General features: G+C 40.1%; 1 protein-coding gene across 1 annotated transcript in view; it reads left to right on the top strand.

Annotated features, from left to right (window-relative positions):
• The window catches only part of pgm1 (phosphoglucomutase 1), a 139,556-nt gene that overhangs the window by 30,313 nt on the left and 85,647 nt on the right, over positions 1-23,596 (top strand). The window lies entirely within an intron of this gene.

Raw genomic sequence — 23,596 nt, 5'->3', positions numbered from 1 at the left:
CATTGCAAAGTTGTTCACAAACTGTTTTTGTTTCAACTTGTCCAAGTGAAGCTCACCTCAAGTTATTGCTAAACAAAAAGACAACTCTCATTGCCGACATCACGACATGCATTTTCTCATCCGGAGTCTTTTTTTTTGTTGTTGTTGTATTTTCTCAATACATAGAGCACGGCAGGATGTTGTATTTATCCTTACATCTGGTGTCCTATGAGATCATGTCAGTTGGTGAAGGCTCACTTTTGCACACATGATAATCGAAATGGAGCGTCATCATTTTTTTAAAGATTGTTGTGTGTTCATTTTGAAGATTAGAGAGACAAAGCTTTAAACCTGTACTCTGAGGCTTAAGAAAGCTGAAAACACTTAGCATAACTCAGCCTTCAACAACATCCCCTCACCTGCGTTCCGTCATCTCACACACGAGTCTAAACTGGACGTGAGCTCGCGCCTCATCACCATGCTAAGTGTTTACAAATTGTTTTGTTGTTGGGGGTTGGTTGTTGGTTCTCCCGTAGCCGTGGCTGTTGATCTCTGCGTGACACGGCGCCCTTATGGTGTTGCACATGGCCCTCCATTAATAAACAAATGAAGCGCTCACCCTGGAGGTCAGCCGAGCTCAGCTGGCCCATTTGCCGCGCCGATCGCATCGGCTCACGGGGATCCAAAATGGCCACCCGCCGCGTCTGCCTGTCAGACGGCTGCTAACCTTGTCTTTGGTGATGGGCAGGAGAGGAGGAGGGGTGGGGACATACAAAGGTGTGGGGTTGGTGGGGTGGGGGTTAGAGTTGCCCTCCCTTCCCTGATTAGTGTGAGTGACAAAGTGGAGCAGAGAGTCCACTCAGGCCTTCATAATAAATCTATCAGGGAGTAATAGAATTCCATCAATCCTCGCTCTTCAGTCCCCTTGCCCTCCCTCCTGCTCTCCACCCCTCGGGGGGTCACCAAGTCGGGGTGTGTGTCTGTGTGGGGATGGTGGGAATGTGGGGAAGGAGGGGGGGGGGGTCCAATCCTCTGGGATTGTACAACTGTTATTATTCAATTACGCTCCCTTTTCTTCTCAGTTAAAAGACCATGATATCATTATCACTTAATGAATATATATAATTGGATCTTGGCTGCCGCTTCCCCCTGGTCTGATGAATACCACTCACTATTCATTCGACCCCGGCTCATCCTCCTAATCCACCCCGCATCCATTACAGCCGGCCGTGGAGATGATGGGGACGATGATGCTGTCAATAAAAGGGGATTTGAAATAATCTGTGTTCCTTCAACGTTTAGTTAAAAAGAAAAAACACAACTTGAGACTTTTAGGACAAGTTGACCTGCTAAGTTTGAAATCTGGAACAATCCAAGTGTTAAAAAAGAGAGACGCACAAATCACATTACAGTTCAATCAATAAAGCTCAGACTGAATCCGGGGCGTATTTGCGCTCCTGGCGTCGCCAAACTAATTCCAACTTAATGAACGATGATTCTATTGCTGAAACAATACCTGCATTCTACACGCAATTATCGCAATTTCCGCGTTTTGTTTAATAACCCCGCAACAATTTACAGTGCAATCGTTTGCGCTAAAACTCGTTAAATCCACTGATAGTTATCTGGATTTCATCTACTTCTCCGTGATGACCGCACATGGAGGAACTGTTTAAGAGAATCCGGCTCCCATTAGTGGAAAAACAAATGGAGGATGGCGAGGTTTCATGCGATGGCTTCCACCATCAGAGGCTGTAACAATTTAAATGTCTTTCCTAGATGGCGCGAGTGTGGACAAACACCCAGAGGACAGAAAGAAGAAGAAGAAGGTGGAAAACCTTGACAGTCATGGCCATCAATACGCTTTCAATCTGCCATGGAAACAATGAGAGAGAGAGAGGGATGAAGACGGTGATGAGCGACACTAAAAACATTGATTTAGCATTTGTCCACTTCATTTGAAGTGAGACAAGAGGGTGACGGAGGAGGGGGGGTTCTTTGAAGCCTCCTCCCATTCAGATGTCGCCCTCTTGTTGGAACGCAAAAGCAAGCGTCCCTCCCTTTCACATTGTTGAGAGTAAATGTTGCATGGCAGGGGGGTGGGGGGGTAAATCAGACACGGAGAGCGTTTGTGAGGCGGGTGGGAGCGTGTGCATGTGGGGTATAAAGGAGGCCCGCACGCTCGCGGATGCATACGGGGCGTACACCATCATCAATCCTGCTTAAAGAGGACAGTGTTGGCAAAGTGGCAGCGCCCCAATCCAGCTGCTCCCCCCACCGAGACCCTTCACACACCCTCCCGCGTCACCCACCCCCCCCCCCCCCCCCCCCCCCCCCGCCCTCCACTCAACTCGGCCTTCTCCACCTTCGCTCACAAGCCCCAAAACCCAGAACCCCACTCTCACTCTGTCACCCCACCCCTGCCATACATCACTCCAAATTAAATTTACATTAGGCCCTCCTCTATCAAAGAAAGCCCAAAGAGAGGCAGAGAGGGAATGAGATGGAGGGGCTGACATCATTACCCGGCAGCAGAGCACATGACCGTCATCTATTAAACCCCTTTTATACACATGTCTCAGGATTTTACCAAAGTTCATGCATACCTAAGTGCAAGTTTGTGTTAAAAATTAAAAGCTCTGTTAGGAGGAAAAAGGAGTTTCTGAACTGTTGACTTTGAGAGGGGCTTTATTACCCCCAACCATAGATGTCGGGCATCGCCGTAGACAGCCCCGTCCCTTCCTCTCTCCACTCAGTTTTTTTTTTTTTCTTTCTCCCACCTCTGGCTCACGCTGCCGCTTCCTTTATCATTACCATGTGCACGGTCAAAGGCATGGATTTTAAACAGAATATTAAAAGTTAGCAGAAATACAAAAATCAAATGTTGACTAAAGATTTACTCCAACAATTACCAAGAGATATCTGTTGGCTTTTCTTACTATATATTTATTTTATTGTAAAAGGCCGTCACCTGTGTGGTTAAAGATGACAAAGAGGAAGATGCGAATTGAAAACAAGCTGCATTAACATTGTAAGTTAGAGATGTGATCTCTTCTAAGCTACTTTACACGTGCTGTGTGCATTGGGCTACCGTTAGCTGCAGCTAGAAATCGTTTGCTAGCTAGCAGTCGTGTTGCGCTGCATCCAAAGAAATTGTGTTGTGCTGTGTGTACCTTAGGTTTGATCATTTGTGTTGAAACAAAATGATTGTTGTTCTATTTTACATTTAATAAATGGCAACTCAAATCTATGTCTGGGATACTTGAATCAGGTTATCCTGTGGTAATGTAACATCAGTGTCCAGGCCTGTACAGGTATTGGACACTGCCTTAACTACCGAACAGATGAAGTTTTAATAATTATCTGATAATTATGCAAGCAGTTTTAATTTAACATATCCCGACACCCTGAAGGAATTGTTTGCACTTTTTTCTTCATGGCATGTTGATAAGAAGAGGTTTGCCGTGTAAATTCATCAAAACGTTTAATATTCTCCCCTTTTTATGGACACTTTTTGGTCACTTTACTTCATTAAAGCCAGTCCTTGTTGTCATGTGTTGCCTTGTTCTGTAATTAGTTTGTGTGTCAATGCTCCTTTATACATGGCTGTGTTGAAAACTGAATTCTGACAGTCCTTAGTTTCTGAATTACAGATTGTCAAATTCTAATTCAAATAAAAAAAAAACGTTATTTGTTCCCAGGGGGAAAGTCAAAGGCACACAGAGAGGTAGCATAACAACAGTGCAAGGTAGTCTAAAAAAAATGTAAACTAAAAATATAAAAGCAGACCTGCATGTTCAAATATTGAAAATAATTTCCAAGTCAACATTTTGTTTCATGTAGTTGATTTCTTAAGCGAGTAGCTGCACAAAAAAGGAGGTATAATGTACAGCAAGCACGTGTACTCTTTAATATTGCGATGCATAGTTATATCTCGTCAAAGCATCAATGTGTTTGTCGTGCTGCTCTGAATTGTCGTGTGGTGTAATGTGCGTTAATGTGTGGCGTTGCATATTCAAGTTGCGTTATCTCGTCGTGTCCGCTGTGCTCAGATTGTGTTGTACTCTGTCAGGTTGCATTAATCTGCAGCATGTCGTGTTGTGCTCTCTGCTCTCACTCTCCATCAGTGATGTATTAGGACAGAGCGTTACCTCCCCTCACCGTTGGGGATATATTTGCATTGGAGCGTCTGAAAGCAGCTGGAGTGAACCAGCTCAGTAAAGGCACCTGAGTGCTGAGCGCTTACTCTTTAATTGCTTCATTATCGTCTCTGCTAATCCCTCTCCAATTTCGACACTCTCATTTTCCACACTAATTTGTCCCGGTCCCTCTCCGGCTCTCTCCTCTCACAGTCCGCAGCGCTATGGCACCTATTTGCTTTCCAAGGCAATGATAACAATTAATGCAGCAGTCGGCGGCGCTTGTTTCATATAAACCTGTTTTAGCCGACTAAACAAGGGGCTGCTGATAAACAGACTCCGGAGCCAAGGCGCAGAGCTTCACAGCACCATTTGTCTCTCTAATTATGCTTTAATTACAACTGTGTATGCTAATACACTAAACATTTGCATAGAACATTCGCACAACTTTCTGCTTTCTCTTTAGGAGTGCTGCACGAGGACGGGAGATCAATAGCTGCGGTGCTTATTGAAAGAGGCCTGCACTGTGTTAAATTACATGTGGGGATTGTTTAGAATTAAAAACCAAGCCACAGTGCTCTCCTACAAACAGTTTACTTTATATTGTTAGGTAACAGCAAACAACGTCTGAGTGATTATAGATTAGGGAACGATTCATTTCTTAATTGCAAAACGCTGAAATACATTTTCACTAAAGTGATCCTACTGACATGAATATTTATAAAGGCTTTAGATAAAAGTACATGTTGGTGTTTCTTCATCATAACTGGAGTGTGCTAACATCCTTCTGCAGCAGGATGATGTCATACCCCATCCTTAACCCATTAATGACTATAGGCAAGGCAAGTTTATTTACATAGCACATTTCAACAACGAGGAAATTCAAAGTGCTTCACACGACATCGAAAGCATCATGACAGAGGAAAGAAAAATATATATTAAAATAGAAAATGTAAAAATCACAACAAAAAAAAACCATTCACAATCACAGAGAAGAACCATTCGGACATTCCTTGGCATTTTGACTACCTCCTTCATATCCCAGATTTGAAAGACTTTGAAGGACTTTGAAGGAGATTTTCCCTGAATCCTCAAAACGTCTTGACAGGATGTGTATTTTTACGGCTGTACGCAAAACCTCCAACTGTCGGATAATTATAACAACAGTTATCACAGTGTAGACTACAGAGACTACAATTCTACAATTCACTTAGCGGAACATCAGAGAGTAAGTACAACACAAGCAAGGATCTAGAAAAGAGGAAACAATGGCAGTAAGAGCAGGTCTGATTGGACACACAGGTGCTGACAGGAAGTGACCAGAGCCAAAGCACCACATTGATACTGTCACAAAAAGTGGCTAATCATGACAAAAATAATTAGTTACACATATGTATTCTTTAAATTATAAGTAGCTTTCAATCTTTAAATTAAAAGTGTATAGAACACACTGTAGGTTTTGAGATTAAGTTAAATGACCTTAACACACTATATAGCTGTTAAACATCGAGCCTTTTCACACACTTCTGTTACCACCTTATGTCTAACTAAAGGAGTAACCTAAGACGATTGTTTGTTAACACTTTAAGAACTTCATTTACCTAGAAATCCTGATGACCATGACTTTCTCCACAATGTCTTGAAAATAGCCGATCTCGTTTCGCTTGAAGCCTTTGGCTCGATCTTAAAAGACAAAAAAGCGCGAGACCGTTGGACAGTGCTTGTGTTTCTGAACTGTAATCTGTGATGATCAAGATCCTGCACTTTATCTGTAAATCAATTTGAACATTGTAATTGAGGTTTTCTCTTTACTTATTGTTTGTAAACGGTGAGAGAGATATTGATCTCAATGGGTTAAATAAAAAAAAATTAAAAAATGATTTCAGTAGATCCATAAAGTGAAAAAACAAAAAACAAGTTTATATTTTACTTTTTCGGTTTTTTTCATATAAACATTCCTGTACCTTATGATAACTACTCTCCACTTCATACTTTTCTGTATTACATCCCTGACTACTCTGCCCCGCTCTTCACTCCGACGAGGCGCTCAGCCACACACCTAACTTAACTACATGTCATCGAGTCATTAACATACAAATGACCTGCAGTTATGCTGCGATCGGGGCCCTCAAATGCCACCAAATGCTAAAGAAGCACCATTCACAGATAAGTGACCCAGTAAGTAATTCCTCACCGCGCCATTTTGGCTAAAATGAAGGCGTTTAATTGGCCATTAGGAGATAGGTCTGTGACACATAAGGTTAGTAGTAGAGGTGACGATGATAGTGGTGGTGGAGAGAAACACTCATTTATTCACTCACAGTGCTGGTAAATAGGACACAAAGCCCACTCTTTTATAATTGGGGGGATGATCCGTCTCTACAGGATGACGTCATAGCCACTGAATGAGTCAGTACACCCTCAAAACAGAGTCACGGGATCGTTTCTGTCAATGGTTCTGGGGGGAAAACACTGTCCATACATCAGAGCTGCGTTGCTCACAACTTACAGGAAATATGTGATGATTTCATTTTTTAAGAAAAAGTGACTTTTTGATCATTTAAGGCTATTTCTGTCACATTAAATAAAGTATTGTCTACATCTCGGAATAAGGCTCATCTCCACGCCATTATCTTTCCTTTTTTTAAATGTTTATTTCTGGGGGCTTTTTATAGCTTTATTTCGAGATAGGACAGTGGATAGAGTAAGAAATCGGGGAGAGCGAGAGAGTGAGGAATGACATGCGGGAAAGGAGCCTCAGGTCGGATTTGAACCTCGGAGGACCATAGCCTCCGTTGTACATGGGGCAAGGGAATAGGCTACCGGCCTAGCCTTTATTTACTGATTAAACAACCTTGGCGCAGGTCTGTTTGTTAGGTGCTCTGGAACTTTCCATCATTTCACACAGGCTTCATCAGCAGTTTCTCACTCACTCTGGAAATAAAGATTTTTTAGATTTTTGAAATGAAAGAGGTTGAAATAAGGATTGTATTATCGTCTTCTAAGACATTACACAAATATGATCATCTGCAATTCAAATAATACCGTAAAAACTGAGCAGAGATCTCCTGAAGAACTCAGACACAGAGCTGAAAGGTTAACTAATGTTTCAGTAATCAAGCATTACTAAATAATTTCAATTTCACAATTTGTAAAATGATGTGGTCAAATTGTATGTTTTCTAACTTTATAATGCAAATGTATCAAAAAAGTATATGTATATATGTATATATGTATGTATATGTATTATATATTATGTGCGTGTGTGTGTGTGTGAAAAACATTTGTAATGTTGTATCAAATTCAAATTCAAAAATCGTTATTTCTGCCCGGGGGGCAATTCAAACGATTAGTATGATGCATGTCATAACAGTAAATAAGACATGAGACGTATATGCATCACATCGCTCGAAGAAGTGTCAAAATACTTAGCGCATTGCGCTCGTGTGTGTTGTGCATTGTTCTTACTTTTACTATTTTTAACTTTTTTTTTAACTGTATCATATGAACTTCTTGTTTTATTCTTGCTTTCTCTTGTTGTTACACCCGAGCCCTCTTTTCATTTCTTCTCTCTTCTCTATTGTTGTCTGTACCTCGGCACCATTAGAAATAAGGGTTCTCCCTCAATGTGTTTTTTTTTTCCAGAGGATGTAAATAAAATAAATGATGATGATGATGCTGATGAAGTGTCACATTTCACAGCTGATCAATTCCTTCAATTCATGTGTAAAGTCATAAAATCTAGATAAGAGGGAGGACAGAAGTCTGATTTAAGGATTAAAGATCTTTTGAGGAAAAGAAAGATGTTTTATTGGTAACAGACATATTTATATATATAGCATATATATAACAACGCACATTGAAATGTTTTTGATTACAGCCAAGGAAATACATTAAAACATATATATTTTAAATAGTATGACATAACTTTAAAGAATATGAAAATGTAAATGTGTATTGTAAAACAATCATTTGAAGATTATTATTATTAACAAATGTATGGTAAAAACTACCCAAATGTGTTGTGCACAGCCCTGATAGTTCTGCAAGTAGCGCACTTAATTGTGCAATAGTTTTAAATTAGACTTCTGGATCTTCCTGTGGGAAAAAGGATGTGGCACGCTTAGTGACAAGATGATCAAAAGTCGTACAACTATAGCAAAGGTGATCCTTAAAAAACGTAGCAGTGGAATATGTATTTGAGTGAAATCATCGGCCAACAAACTAATGAACTGCATTGCTTAAGTTACTACATCCAATCAAAAATCATCTCTGTTTTGTCTGGGTTAAGTTTGAGGAAGTTGAAAGACATGTTTCCTCTTAAATAGCGGTTAAGCAGTTCCGTTGCACTGATGCTCTAAGACAGCGGGCGGCCTCCTCCACAAAGTCTTCTTTTATATTTTTGTCAACAGTTCCTCACACACTAAAAACATGATGGGACATTTTGTGTGGCAGCTGGATCAATATGTATTCGGTGACCTAACCCCTCCGACGATCCGAGCAGAAAAATCTAACAGATATGAAGTATTTCATCTGGACCGAGCTGTAACCTTTGACCCTGAGGGCAGCTGAGGCCTCTTCTCTTCAGAGGACTCAGAGCTGCACAGCAGAAAAACACTGACTGGAGGTTGTTGCACATTTGTAACAATGTTATGTGCTTTCCACTTTTTTCTTTGCCTTCTCCACTATCAGAAACACATCTCTTAGGTCTCTTAGTACAGACAAAGGCACAAAGCTGCAAGCATTTTCTACTAGCTTTAAGCAGATATCAGCACATATCATTAATGATTTAAACATGATCATTAAAACTGACAAGCCGTTTTTTTACAAATGCACTCGTGAAAAATCTGCTGCGTTCACACATCGACTCACCTCGACTTCTTGTGGTAATTTCACCAGGGGGGTAAACTGGGGGAACATTTGGCTGTTTGTGTTCACACATGCAGCAGCCCCTGAAAATGTTCACAAGTTTTAAATCATGAAGGTGAGGATCTTTGTAGTGATGTATATTTTATTTTATCGCTCTGTTGCTTATTCAGATTTTGTTGCATTTTCTCCACTTCTTGTTCAATCGTTTCACTGTATATTGTTTTTTTTTGCTCTTCAAATTCTAATGCTTTGTTCTGCTTTGTCATGTTATATCGGGCAAAAAAAACCCTGCAATTAACTCTAGTGAGGCTTGCTTGCTTTCTTTGAAACCAACTATAGTTGAACAACCCTAAACTACTTCAACTATTATTTAGGTAAAACCTTAAGAATTCAAATATTAATTTTATTTTACCCACGGAAGACTTAAAGCCGGCTGTTCAAACATTCAGCAGACAAGCAGACATCAAGGGAGAATTGTTCCTTAAGTGCATTTATCTACAGCAGAGCAGCAAACACATTAAAGTCTTTCTACTTTCTGCTATATACCTCTGGTCTGTCATCGAAAAATTGAGATAGCAACTCTGAGGAGGACAACACAGAATCAACAGTGAAACCAGGACAAATAATATTTCTCCCGCACATCATCTATCTGACAGAAGGCGGCCAGAGGAAAAAGGATAAAAGGAAGAGAAAATAGGACAAATCTTTTCCTGCACGCCAATCTTTCATTCGCTCTGCGCTCATCCATCCTGAGTTCACCTCTTAATTTGGTCCTGCCACGGCCGGGGCAACAGAGACCTTCAGCCATCGAAAACAAATGATCGGACCAAGAAGGGGCAACAACTCAACGGCCGGCAGTGTAACGAAACACTCAGCCGCCTGGATTTACTTTGTAGGACAGGTTTGGGTCTCAAACATTTGAAAAGGAAACTATTAAACGAACAAAGACGAGACTGTTCTGGGTAGTTTTGTATTCCAACAAAAGAATAATCCAACGATTTAACTCCAAATCTTTGAGTGACATTTCTCATTCCCTCCATTCTCAGACAGAATATGTAGTTTACGGTGATAACGGTGGAATATTACCCAATCGAAACTCTTCATGAACAAGTCTGAGATTAATGACAGAGGTAGAAAAAAGGCAGCTTGGGATTTCTAGCCAAAGTCTGTCAATGTTTCTGGTGAAAATGACACCTACAGCTGGCTGATTACACAAACAGTAGCTAGCTAGTTCACTTGGCTATTGAAAACATCCACTGTGTCCATACTTGTAGTCTATCCTACTTGCACTCGCTAGTATTAAATCATAGTACACCGATTATAATAATAAAATGCAGCGTACCATGAACACCCAAGTCGTGTACACGTAACAGAAATGCTGTCTTGGCTACAAAACCTAAGCGGCGGACTTAGTGTCGGCACAGATGGTTTCATAACTTTTTACCTTGCTTGAAAGGTAGAGCACATAAAGAGTAAAAGTACCAAGCAATTTGCCTTTACAGTGTTGAGATAGGTTTAGTGTGTTGAAGTCATAGACGGTATAAACATAGGACAACAATCGATCTTATCTCGTATGAAGATGAAGTCAAAATACCCCCTTTGAGGGCCGCTAAACTTTTTAACACATTTGTCGCCGATTCTTGTGTCGGTTTCCGAAGCAGACACTCAGGGTAATGGCGATTGAGTGACTCTTGTGTTAGAATGTGTTACATTTGGGCTCTACTCTGCTAATCTGGTGCACACAGCGCAGCGCACACTTTCGTCATTTTATACCTTTATATAGCATCAAATAACTACTCAGACGCTAGCAGCTTCTCAGACAAAAAAAAGATCATAACTATCGCAACAAAAAAGGGTTAAGGAAAATGTACTTAAGTGTTTTTTGATTGTACAGTTTGACCCATCTGTTAACATGGAGTAGGCAGGGTTATGAACTGCAGACAGTCAGCAGAGGGATCTGTTATTGTTTTGGCTTCACTTGAGGCGAGGTGTTGCGCTGTTCGTTCTTTATACAGTCTAACAGCCATGCAAGTTTTTAAAACAACACCTTGTTGAAATTCTATTAAAGTAAAAAGAGGCTACATACACCGAGTACTCAATGGAAGCGATGCATTTAGATATAGATATAACATTTAGATATAATATTTACATTTATATTTTACATTTAGATATATTATTAAATATTTCTTCAACACTCAAACTTTGCAATTATTTATGTTTAAAACGAGCTAAATGTGAAGAATATTAACTAAATATTGAAAATATATATATATATATAACAACGTTTTTACAATCGGCACCCCATATGACAGTGACCGTCTTTGATTGGTGTCTCAGTGTGTCCGCCCAGCTTGCTTTAAAGAAGAACTTCTTCAAAGGGACTGAGGCTAAAGCTATAGCTCCCAGGCAGAAAGTCATCTATCTCCAGCTCTATAAAGTCAACAGCTGCCTATTTGTCCTACATTCAACAGTGTAATACACAACATCATACAGAATCCTGTTTGGCTGTTTAACTTGAAAACCCGGGACGAGCAAGACAGAGATGAATGACTCACATTTGTAAACAACATTTGTGTTCATGTTCGATGGTGAATGTTAAAGCCATTAAAATTTATGATAAAAACTGAAAAAGAATGATTTAATTGCGGTAAACCCCACAGACACAGACTGACCAAAAGACGCCTGGAAGAGAACAGACATGCCCTGGTAAGAGCCTCGGATCATTTACAGTAAGTTCTGTGTATTGTGGTGAAGTGCAGGACGGCCACATGGTGACACTTGTGACTCTATCGATGTCAGCCTAATTTTACAGTGAAACCAGAAGCCACGTGTCATCCTCATGTGAGAGCTGAGTAACGGGCTTAGAATACACTGGGGAGATGATACCACACACAGACACAGGCTCTAAATAAAGGGAAACGAAAACACAGACACTTGTTAAGGTGTTAGGAGAGAAACCGAACCACATTTATGTAGATTTTCCAGTAAAAAATAGTGCCCAACACCGAAACACACGCGTACTGATTGATATTTCTCCTGGGGATTACAGTGACATGGAGGGTGACATACAGCAGACGGACACGAGCCCAGGGTGAACTTTGTGACACTGAGGATCAACGGACAGATGCCAACTCAATGGACCATGTCAATGTGACCAGCATGAGGGCATATGAGTCCCCAGTGGACTTCTTCTTTAGGTGATATAATGTGTTTTGACATAAGGTGGCAGAAACATAGGCTACTACTAATGCTCCATACGGGGAATCTATAGTAAAACTACTCATTTGGCCAAAACAGTGACATTAGATGGTCTGTGTAATAAAGTGTGTTTCTTTTTACTTGTACATCAAGGGATGACCTAACCAAATGGACTCTGCAGACATTGGCTCTGACGTCACGATGAATGGTTGAAAATCTCAAATATTGATTTGATTTGTATTGTTGGATTGCTGTGCTCCATTTATTCTTCATTTTTCCGCCTTGGCGTTGATTGTCACCTGAAAAGACCATGCATAGTAAACATATAGAGAGTCCCTCTGCACCTTTAAGAAAAAGCTAAAGACCCAGCTCTTTCATGAATACCTACTAACTTAATGATGATGGTCTCCATATTATTGATGATGATGATGATGATGGTTGTGACGATGGTTTATGTTTGATAACGACGACTTATAAGATGGTTTCTATACTGATTAGAGCTCTCAAGAACTGCCCTCAATGTTGTGCTTTGCCTCTGGTCACTTCCTGTCAGCACCTGTGTGTCCAATCAGACTCAAAGCTGATCGTTTGCTCTTACTGACATTGTTTCCCTTTTTTCTAGATCCTTGCTTGTGTTGTACTTACTCTCTGATGTACGTCGCTTTGGATAAAAGCGTCTGCTAAGTGAAATGTAGAATTGTAGAATATAGAGGGACAGTAGACCACTCATTAGGTACAACAGCTTTTCATCAAATTCATAGCTAACATTTAGGTTCGCTAAATGCTTACATTAGCTGTTCCTATTCATTTGGTGAATTAGGTGGTTTAAGGCTAATGTTAGTTGTTGTGTGACAAGCTAATTATCACGTATGTTGTTTTACCTTTGTGAAAAACCTGCTAGCAATATCACTGTCAACATGTTAGCTCAACAATGTTAGAATTCAGCTCAAAGCAAAACTGTGTCTCATATCAGCATCAAAGGGGTTTTTTGGCTTGTAAACACAAAAGGTCAATTTTTCCATGGTCTTTTAAAATAAGATTAAGATTTACTTTATTGATCCCGCAAGGGGAAATTCTGTTTTATGGAACACACACATGACCTCTCTCCTTTCAGCGTCATCTGTAATTTAGAATACATCCAATTTCTATTTTGGTCCAAAACAAGCTAACAGCAAAGAACAAAAAGTTGTTCTTTGAAAGCTTAGTATTTTTGCAGCCATTAACAGCTGTTATTTAATGTAGCCAAGTTTAGCCTGAGTCACTATAATGACATTTACTTTACTGCTTTACCAGTGATAAATGAGTTTGGTCTTAAATTCAGTGCATTATTGTAAAAGGCCAGTGATGCGCAAACACAACTCTCTGCCCATCATGTGAGAGGATGATGGTCAGCCACAGACGCTCACCTCTCTGATGTTTAAATTACTGCAGCAAAGATAATTAGATTGTATTAAGGATTGTGTTTGTACTACAGCGGCAGCATAAAGAGATAGGCTTTTTCTGTCAGATGACTTTGGTTTCAGACAAATACAATTTAAGGTTACTGGAAACGTCTTTGAAATAAATCTAATGTTTACAGAGCGATTAATGGGCTAAATTGAGAGGAATCTGGGGACAATAACTGAGGGTCATGGAAGTCTGTGCACACTGAGTCTACTGTAAACTCTGCCGTAAAGATTTGTGTAGCAGGGCTGTGCCATATAGGTCAGCACCGAGTTACAGAACACTTTCTGTGATAAAAGGAACAGCTTTCAACTCTGGCTTTGACCTTTTTGAACTTGCAGGACTAACCGATTATCTGAGCACTGATTTTTTTTTTAAGGAAAAAAATCAACTTCAGCGAGCTGCAATGCAACTTAAAAAAACAACAAATAGGCAAAATTAAAGGAAGAAAACAACTTCTACAGTTTGATGAAACAGAAACAGCATTATAGAAAGTGTCTGAAATAACGGACAGCAGGAAACATGAATTAATTGAACATAAATTAACAAAACAGAGTTTTAAAAGCACAGCTTAGGGTCGCTGGTAGTCTGGAGGTTAGTGTGCTCGTCCAAACCCGTGCACAGAGGCTAAAGTCCTCTAAAGCGGGTGGTCCAGGTTCAAATCCAACCTGTGGCTTTTGTCACGTTTTCCCTCTCTCTCTCTCCCTGATTTCTGACTCTATCCACTGTCCTGTCTCTCCAATAAAGGCACAAAACATAAATCTTGGGAAAAAAAGCACAGCTGAAGGGAAAAACTAAACTTCAGACACACTCAGGGATTTGAACATGTATTATTACGAAAGCACTTTGAAAAAGCTTACTTTCAGATCGATGAAAATCAACAGGAAAGGTCATTTTCCCAAATAGTTTTCTTGTGTCCAATTTTAGTTGCATCAGAGTTTGACTATGAATGTGCGTTAGTAGCACTCCTGCTGGGTCTGATTATATTAAAACTTGAAATTTTGCATGATGTGATGCACTTTAAAAAAACTCAATGAATTATCTTGTTTGCATATGGAGGTGTTCTGTAATCAATTTGAAAAATGCCTCTGTTATTATGGTGGTGCATGAGAAAAAGGCTGTAATATCTAAATAATCAAATCATTGCATTTTTCATTTATTTCTTTTCTTTTGCAGCTCAAAGTGGCAGTAGCCTATGCTAAATGTTGTTTCATTGCATATTTTGTAGATTTATTTCAAATCTATTTCCGTTTGTCATGAACAAAATTTGATTTGAAAATCTTCCAATAATCCATATGCTCAAGAATAAAATAGACAGTTTTCCTGAATGGGAAAAGTCCACATGTAGGAGCATCTTGTGTTTTCTCCCCCCGAGCTTTTTCAGATTTATGTAAACAACGCGGTGTGCATTAATGAGCATTTAGATTAGGGGGTCATTGTTGAAACTTGAGCGATAAGAGGACAGGCTTTGCAGAAGGTTTCAAATAAAAAGACAACCGATCTTGATGGAATCCATTGTTTGTCTTACAAGTGTATCCTTTCAAAGTTTCCTTTTTGCCACGTTTGAATGAAGTTTATAATTTTTACATTATGACGTCCAAAACTCTTTTCATTACACAAGTAATTACAAAACAAGTAGCACAACATAAACCAAGTGCATGGTTGTGAAATGCTTAGCTAAACCATGCTGTGCTGATGCAGAGATGAAGTAACAGATATGAAATAAGACGCGTATTCATAACTCAAATGAGCAAACAAGAGATAAGCTCATGCACTGTTCAAATACACAACTGATGAATTTTCCACATCAGCACATCAGCTTTTTCAGCTTGTCGGTTTTTTCATTGTCAATTGTTTGCTGTGGATAGAGAGCTCTCTTAGCTCCCCTCTCTTTCTATTCAGTTGACATTCCTGATGGGGAAAATCCAGAATTCCTAATGAAGAGCAAAGCATTACATATGCAGGGAGAAATTTCAGATGGCTTGCAGCTACAGTCTCACAGTGTTGCCCGCTGCAGGAATCTGCACCAACAAATCCGGAGCCAAAAGAGCGCGAAACAGAAATGACACAAGCTGCAAAACTTGAAATGTATGTAACTTCCTCAATATTATCCTTGACTGGCCTGCTTTGTTTCAAATGTGTGTCCAAACCATGTACACAGATGAATGACCCAGCAAAGGAATTCCTGCTGCAGCTCAATGAAATGGCTTATGCAGGGCAAATTTAATATGTGGTTTTGTCGAGACAATACCGGGGTTTGAGCAGATCTCCTATGCCCTGAGGCCGGGTGATAAAGAAGAGCAACACAGAGGAGAAGGGGGCCTTTGTGTGTGTCCAAAAGTTTGAAGGTCCCTTGCAGCAAAACCTGACGCAGGCAGACATGTCTCTATGAAGGGTAATTATTACGTAAATATGATAAATACCCAACTTACTCAAGCTACACGAGGAGAGCACATTAACGATCAACTTTGCATAACTGATGCTGCAACTTAGTTCCACTCCAAATTTGAAAATTGTTGGAAAATTGCCTGCTGCAATGCATGAGAGGTGGATAGATGTCGTAAGTCAATAAGTTCGTTGTCAACCAGAGAGAGATGTGCAAGACAAGTACGCAGGATACGGTTGGTACTAATTTCAGACTACATATTTGCTCACGCATGTCGTCATTACATTTCAGGCCTGTGAAATCTGAATTAAAGGGATTATTTGCACGTTATTAACCTCATCTGTATGTATTTGAGAAATGTATTTAATCTGAGCAGCACAAATAGTTGTGGTAGATGTTTAGTCTGCATTCACACTGCAAGCCTTAATGCTCGATTCAGATTTTTTGATCAGATCAGATTTATTTGTTTGGATGTTTAAATGTGACTTGTATCAGACTCCTGTGGGAATCCAAATATGAAAGTGGCCGAAATCTGATTTGAAAAGATCAGAATCCACGTGACTCGTGCTGTTCACACTGAAAATCATATCTGAGTCATGAGGAGAAAAAATAAATCAGATTCAGGTCACCTTTGGCTGCAGTGGGAACACTGCCTTAGTGTCCCTTTGCTGCAGCTTGTTGCTACTGCAATATTACAGACTGTAAACAAGAAGTGACGTCACTAATCAGTTTGTGGACTACCTTTAGTTCTGCAGGAAAGAAAAAGAAAAAAATGAGATAATCATTACGACCGTTAATTAATAGAAGTGTACAAACAGCGGTACATCATACAAAGTCTACATGTAAACATAAATCATTTGGACATTTTTCACAGAGGTTATGCATCAACCGAAAAGTTGGATCATTTTCCCGATCATTTTTCCAGATGTTTTTGTGCCACCAGTTGAGTGCCCCCCTGCTGGCCATTATTAAGAATGCAATTTAAGGCAATTTGCTTCAATTCCAAATCAAGAGTCTTTATCCACAACTTCCATTACAAGCTTGAATACTGCATATGCTAGAAAGAAAAAAAGCAGCAGAGTGAGGCAGAGGCTGGTGTGCTTGCAATGCATCCTGGTTAATGTAAGCACTGAACTCATTATTCTCTTTAAATAATACTTTATTGCAGAATGAATTGCTTGAATTGGCAATCAAAACTGAAAGACATCCACGTCGAATCTGGCAAACAAATCACTTTTGCAATCGGTTTTGTGATAATGACATGGCATTAAAAGATATTCCACAGTTTGCAGATGAGTCAAATTACTGTGTTTGAGAAGCACAAAGCCTTTCCTTTTCATGATATTAAAATCTGTTGTTTTGAAAAATGTGTAAAGGTCACTTTATGGGAGAAGAATATAGTGAGACAAACACAAAATGCTGTTAGGTTTGAGTAGGAATAGTCACAGGCATTTACAGTAGGTGCCCTATAGGCCTCCAGTTTTAATCACAAAGTCTCCGCTTTCTCAGCTGATTTTATGCCACATTATTTCAGAAGACATAAAAAGTACTTGCATCATGAATATGCTGCTATTACGAATAGCATAAATATCATGGTGTTTAGGTCCCAACCATCTGTTGTCTCTTAAGACAACCTCTAAGTCAAGTTTGTTACCCAGAATGCATCACCAAGCCCCTCAAAGTGAACACTGCTCAGTCGATCTGATTGCATTTTAGCACATTACGCTCTTTTGTAAACATTTGATAACATTCAAAGAAGGTGTAAGGTTGCTCCAAACCACATTAGCTCCACTAACAGGAGTCATCTGACAGGAATACCTCTAATTTCTAGTGTAGATTGTTTTCATGAAGAATCCTAACATGATAATTGAATTTGCTGTTCTGAGCTGCTTTTTCTCAAGTCCAGTCACATGGCCCCATTAGCCGTTTAGCGTCCCACTTTGCTTCTTCAGTTCTGACATTAGGCCAAGAAGAAACCAGCCAAATAACTATTAACCGCAGCGCTTTGATGATTTGGTCATATGTTTGAATGATGTTGTTTGTTTTATTCTGCACAAGTTCCTTCAGATAAGAAACGGGTTATTTACAGCCAGGCTTATGAACCAGATGTTTTTGTTGCTGCTTTGCTTTTTCAGGTCAAGTTGATCAATTTAAAACAAAGCACAAATGTGGATTAAAAAAAAAGGTATGTTAGTGAGGAACGGAAACAGCTAACAAAAAGGCATACAACAGCAGCTTTGCATTACTAACAAAAAAAGGTGTAGTTGATAAATGACTCAGTTGGTAGAGTCGGTTGTCTCTCAACCAGCAGGGTGAGGGTTCGATCCCCAGCCTGCAGCCACTTGTCAATGTGTCCTCGACCAAGCCACTTAAACCCAAGTTGCTCCAGCTGTTTCTTCAATGGTTTTGTAAATGTGTATGAATGGGATTAGTTACCTCTGATGGTCACTTTAGCAGCTTCTACTATCAGTGTGTGAATGTGAAGGTGTGACCTGCGGTGTGAAAAATGCTTTGAGTAGTCAGAAGACTAGAGAAGTGTATGCAAGCTTTAAGTCCATTTACCAACAGCTAGGTTTCAGAATGTCATTGTAATAATAACCTCTTCAGGATATCTTTTATAATGTGCAACATTACACCAAAAACCAAAAGGCCCCTTTAACACAAAAAGAGTCCGGTGGTTAATTGTTGGGGTAAAAAAAAAAAGTAGGTGATTGTCCATTGGATGTAAAGGCAGTGAATTTCCATCATATTAAAAATAGTCTTTGTGACACAAACCTGTGCAGACTTTTTTTTTTTTATCTAGGCCTACTTTTTTATCACCTCCTCCTTTTTTTTTTTTTTTAAATGAAAGTCACACCAAAATAAAACATTATAAAGTTATGCTCCCTGATACAAATGAGTTGAAAGACTTGAGAAAGGGAAAACTGAAACCTCTGGGGTGGAAACAAAAAGGAAGCCAAAACTGCAGTTCCTTGAGCGACCACTTGAGGTTAGCAACCACATTAAGTGAGTCAATCCACATCAAGATCCATATTAAAATGTCTAACTTTACATGCTGGCTTATTTCTTTGTTCTTTATTCATTTCAAGTGCTTAGTAGGATTTTATATAATTATCCCCATTTCAAATATAAGAAGGCATAGAGTTATGAATATTAAGGGGTGTGGATGATTTAAGTGAGCTTCTAGCTGTCAGCTAGGTGTTGTTTCAGCTAATTTAGACACTGAGCTTTACCTTTTGTCCGTGTTTTTGCTGTTTTCAACCCAAAGAGATGTGCGTAAACAAAGCTGATAGTTTTCTTCACCCAGTTTTTAAAGTTCTCTTGTGGTCTAATAAACTCTGGTTATCCACCACAACAACATATTTATTTTCTGTGGGGAACATGATGGATAAATTAATTAGCCTCTGGCACAACTTGGTGTTTGCCAGTCCCTCGCCGCTCTTCTGTGACACCCTGTGATCAAACATGGGTTACGTGGGTGACGCCACTGGGGCATTTTCCATTACATATAATCAGGGATGGTTTTACTTGTTAGAGTGTTAATGGAGAAAACATGTCAAACATGATGGTTCAAAGACGACCAACTTTACTGTTTGTCTAGAAGTCACAGACTCAGCTCCTTCTACTAAATCATTCACTGTTACATTTTCACATTGTGTCACCTTTTGCACGTTAGATCAATCAATTAGTTTGAATTTGAAGATGCTCACCAACACGTCAATGTACCGACCAATCAGGTATAAAACGGGACTATGGATCAAAATGCTAATGGCCAACAGGCTCTTCTGTTTCACAACGTCTAACAGTCAGATCAGCACGCCTGAGGCTGACAAACAGCAGTATCACTAATTCATATTATAGCTTGATGATATTTGCAACCAAGAAAGGGTGCATAATCAGTGAGAAAAAGCTTCATCCATGTTGAAGGTCAAAAACACAGCATGTCTTCTTTCCTACACATCAGGGGAGTTGGACATGTTATACAACGGCGCACTACAGATACACACACACAACATGCCTTGAACATGCCAGATGAAATCGAACTATGAGATGTTTAACCAGCTAAAAACTGAAGTCCGATCTAAATGAACTACCGTCTGCAGAACTGCACGCCTCTGGATGTGTGTGCAGTGTGCCAATGTTGAGTTGACCAAGTGACCAGCAGAACGATATTCAATGTGATTCTGCCAAAATTTGACCCCCTTATTGCTTGCTGAGTATCCTTAACAAACTCCTCGTGTATCATGGACTATAAAAGAGTGGTTGGTTTGTGAACTGTTGTTATGAAGCGTTGTGTTTGGTATTTTACCCATTACAGTCTTGTTTCTTTTGGAACCAGAAGTGACCATATTTGGAGAGCAGGTTGGATTTGTATTGTTGTGTGTCTTGTCTTGGTTGGCAGGTCTTCATGGTGCTGACTTCTCTCCGTCTCAGAGAGCCATGCTTGACTTATTGTTGATTCAATCAACATGCGTATAGTAAAGAAGGCGTGATTCTAGCAACTGAGACTAGCTGTATAGGAAAACATTTTCAGAGGTATGAAACTAAAAGGTAAATGGACTTGAGCTTGTAGTCTTCTGACTACTCAAAGCGCTTTTACACTGCAGGTCACACCTACACATTCTCACACTGATGGCAGAGGTTGCCATGTAGTGAGACCATCAGAAGTAACTAATCCCATTCATACGCATTGATACGCATTCATACACTGCTGACGAAGCAGCTGGAGTAATTCAGGGTTAAGTGTCTTGCCCAAGGACACATTGGACATGTTGCTGCAGGAGCTATGGAACCCTCCCTTCTGGTTTGGAGTTGACGACTACCAACTGAGCCACAGCTGCCACAGGGAAAACAGTTCCTTTCTGAACTGGTTTCATACAATCTGACATCTTCTGACGTTCTTTAGAGTCGCCCCCTGCTGGCCAAATGCAGGTTTAAGTTACTTCTGATTAAGTCACTATGAACACATTTAAGTGCATAACCTGTTTGTAGTTGAGAGGATTCTCTGTGTCACAAATGTTCTGGTTTTCCGAGAAAGATTGTCCATTAGTGTTTCAAGGCGTATCGGCTATTTGCATGGAAACAGTCTGTTGGGAGAGTGAAAGAGCAATACCTGATCTCATCACTGATCAGCATGTCATACGGTGACAATAAAAGCTTTTATAAATCTATTTATCTCCATGCAGGTGTGGCGAACAATCCAACTTCAAGCCTCAAATCTCAGTGGACTGTAAACCATGTTAGTCTATCTTATCGCTAACCGCTGGCTACATGAGAAGCCCCAAAGAGTTGGCTGCAGCAACCGGAGGTTAAAATGTTGTCAGATGTTAGCCAATGTGTCCTGAAGTTTCTTCTACATTTACTTCTTTGAATCTAGAGAAGAAGTCAACTTCTTCTAAACCATTTTTGGATAAGATTTGAGGATTTAATCTCCAACTAAACCGGCGATTTAAAGACAGAAAATGGATAATAGGCAGGCGTGACATGAAGCAGGCAGAAGAGGCTTCACACAGATGCACATTTCATATTTAGTCTAACACATTCAGAGGTATAAAAAGGCCTCAGATTACCATTTCAATTTGCCAAGGCACAACAGAGAGGCTGATGGTACATTTTGACACTGATTCACATGCAAAGAGCGGATGGATTTTATTTTAACATTGTGAAACACTCCGGGCATTGTGGTCACTGTGAAACATATTCACAACAACCCGCCCCCGTCACTTTTCATTCCAGCTCTGAGTCACCCTGACTTTAGACATCCAAGCAACAAGAACCCCCCCCCCTCCTCCTCCTCCTCCTCCTCCTCCTCCACATTTCCTCTGACAACAGTCTCTGCTTATGATCTGACTGCTGGACAATCACACAGTCCTCAGAGCCTGATATGCGACGTGTTGGTGAAATCCCCCCATTGTGCGGCGGCATGTTGGACCGAGCCGGGTGTCCTCACAGTCTATTCAAAGGCTCTTCCTGCGGCGCTGTGGCAGAGTCCCACTGCCTCTGGAGCCACTCATTATTACATGCGAGAGGGGACTTGTGATCTTTTTAATTATTCTGCACTTCATTTCTATCCCACCATTCAAAACGCAACATGAGAATTGATTGCCTCAAAGATCCATCTTTATAATCTCCCCCCAGGCCCATAAATTATCCAACATTTTGGGGGCACGGTTGGACGAGGCGTGCAGGCACAAGCAGATCCCTTTCAGAGCGGAGCCACATCCCCGCAAGACCCTGAATGGGGCTGCTCTTTTGCGCGCCGAAAAATGGGAGGGAAAAAAAAAGTACACTTGTTATCTTGTGAACCCTCAAACATGTAAGATAGGAATCTCTTGAATGTCAGCGACAGAAATGGAATTAACAAGAGATCTTTTTATTGTCACAGAAGGTCATTAGGCTGCCAATCGGGGTAATTATGGAAATGATCTCCCCGGCTCTTTGGAATGTTTTCCTGCTTCCATAAGGACTTGAAAGTGTTCAATCAGCCTCTCTCGTGGGAAAGTTCAGCCATAACTGCAAGTGTACCAGCAAAATCAAATTAAGCAAAGAGATTTCATTAGTATTTATAGCCCCGAGGCATTTGTAAAAGTATGGAGCAGCGGAGTAATGTGGGACTGTGGAGGGGTGAATTATTGCTTAATGACAAAGGCCATACCTAGAAGACATACACATGGATAATGAATAGGAGGCATTGATTGCATCTTTAAAGAGGATTCTGGAGGGATTGTAAAATATTGATGCTTGTGTGGCTGACTCTGGACTCCCAGTGTGGGTGTGAGGGTGCTAACTTTGTTTGGGTGCTGACACGGTTTTATGTATTCACTTTATTAACTGGACATGGACCAGAAGGAAGCTCAAAGTAAACACAGCATACAAGCAAAATAGCCCCGATTATACCCGCTGGGTTTTTTTTACTGTATGTCAGAGCTATCGTTTTCTATATCTGTCACTTATTATAACCAAAGTAGGATGTGATTCATCTGCAGGAATCGACAGTAACATACCGTATTTACTCGAGTATTTTATCTCAATGCAAATTTTAAGAACATGTTTGAAGTACGATGCATTTTCATAGGTGATTCTCCAATATATATCCATAAATAGAGCTAAAATGTTAAGTAGGCTAATCAAATGGTCACACACATTTATTTCATAATACCAAGGTAACGTTTTGTTGCTTTTCCAGGTCTTAAATGACAGTCATTATTGAAATGTTTGATTCTTGGACTTTGTAGTAAAAAAAAAAAAAAGAAAAGCAATCTGAAGGTTACACTTGATCACTTTGATGAACATTTCTCACAGTTATCTTAATCTTTCCAAACTGAACCATTCATTGATGACTTACGTTACTAACAAGCAGATCAATATACATTTAAGCCATTCTTTTTTTCTTGTCTTTTTTTTTGCCTTTATTGGATAGGACAGCTGAAGAGAGAGACAGGAAATGTCGGTAAGAAAGAGTATAGGGGATGACATGCAGCAAAGGGCCAGGGTTGGATTCTAACCCACAGCGGCTGCCACAAGGACTATAACATCTGTACATAGGACACATGACATAACCATTAGGCCATCGACGCTCCCC

The sequence above is a fragment of the Labrus mixtus genome, chromosome 3 (genome assembly GCF_963584025.1).
Source record: "Labrus mixtus chromosome 3, fLabMix1.1, whole genome shotgun sequence".
Lineage (NCBI taxonomy): Eukaryota > Metazoa > Chordata > Actinopteri > Labriformes > Labridae > Labrus > Labrus mixtus.
This window is presented reverse-complemented; position numbering and strand designations above follow the sequence as displayed.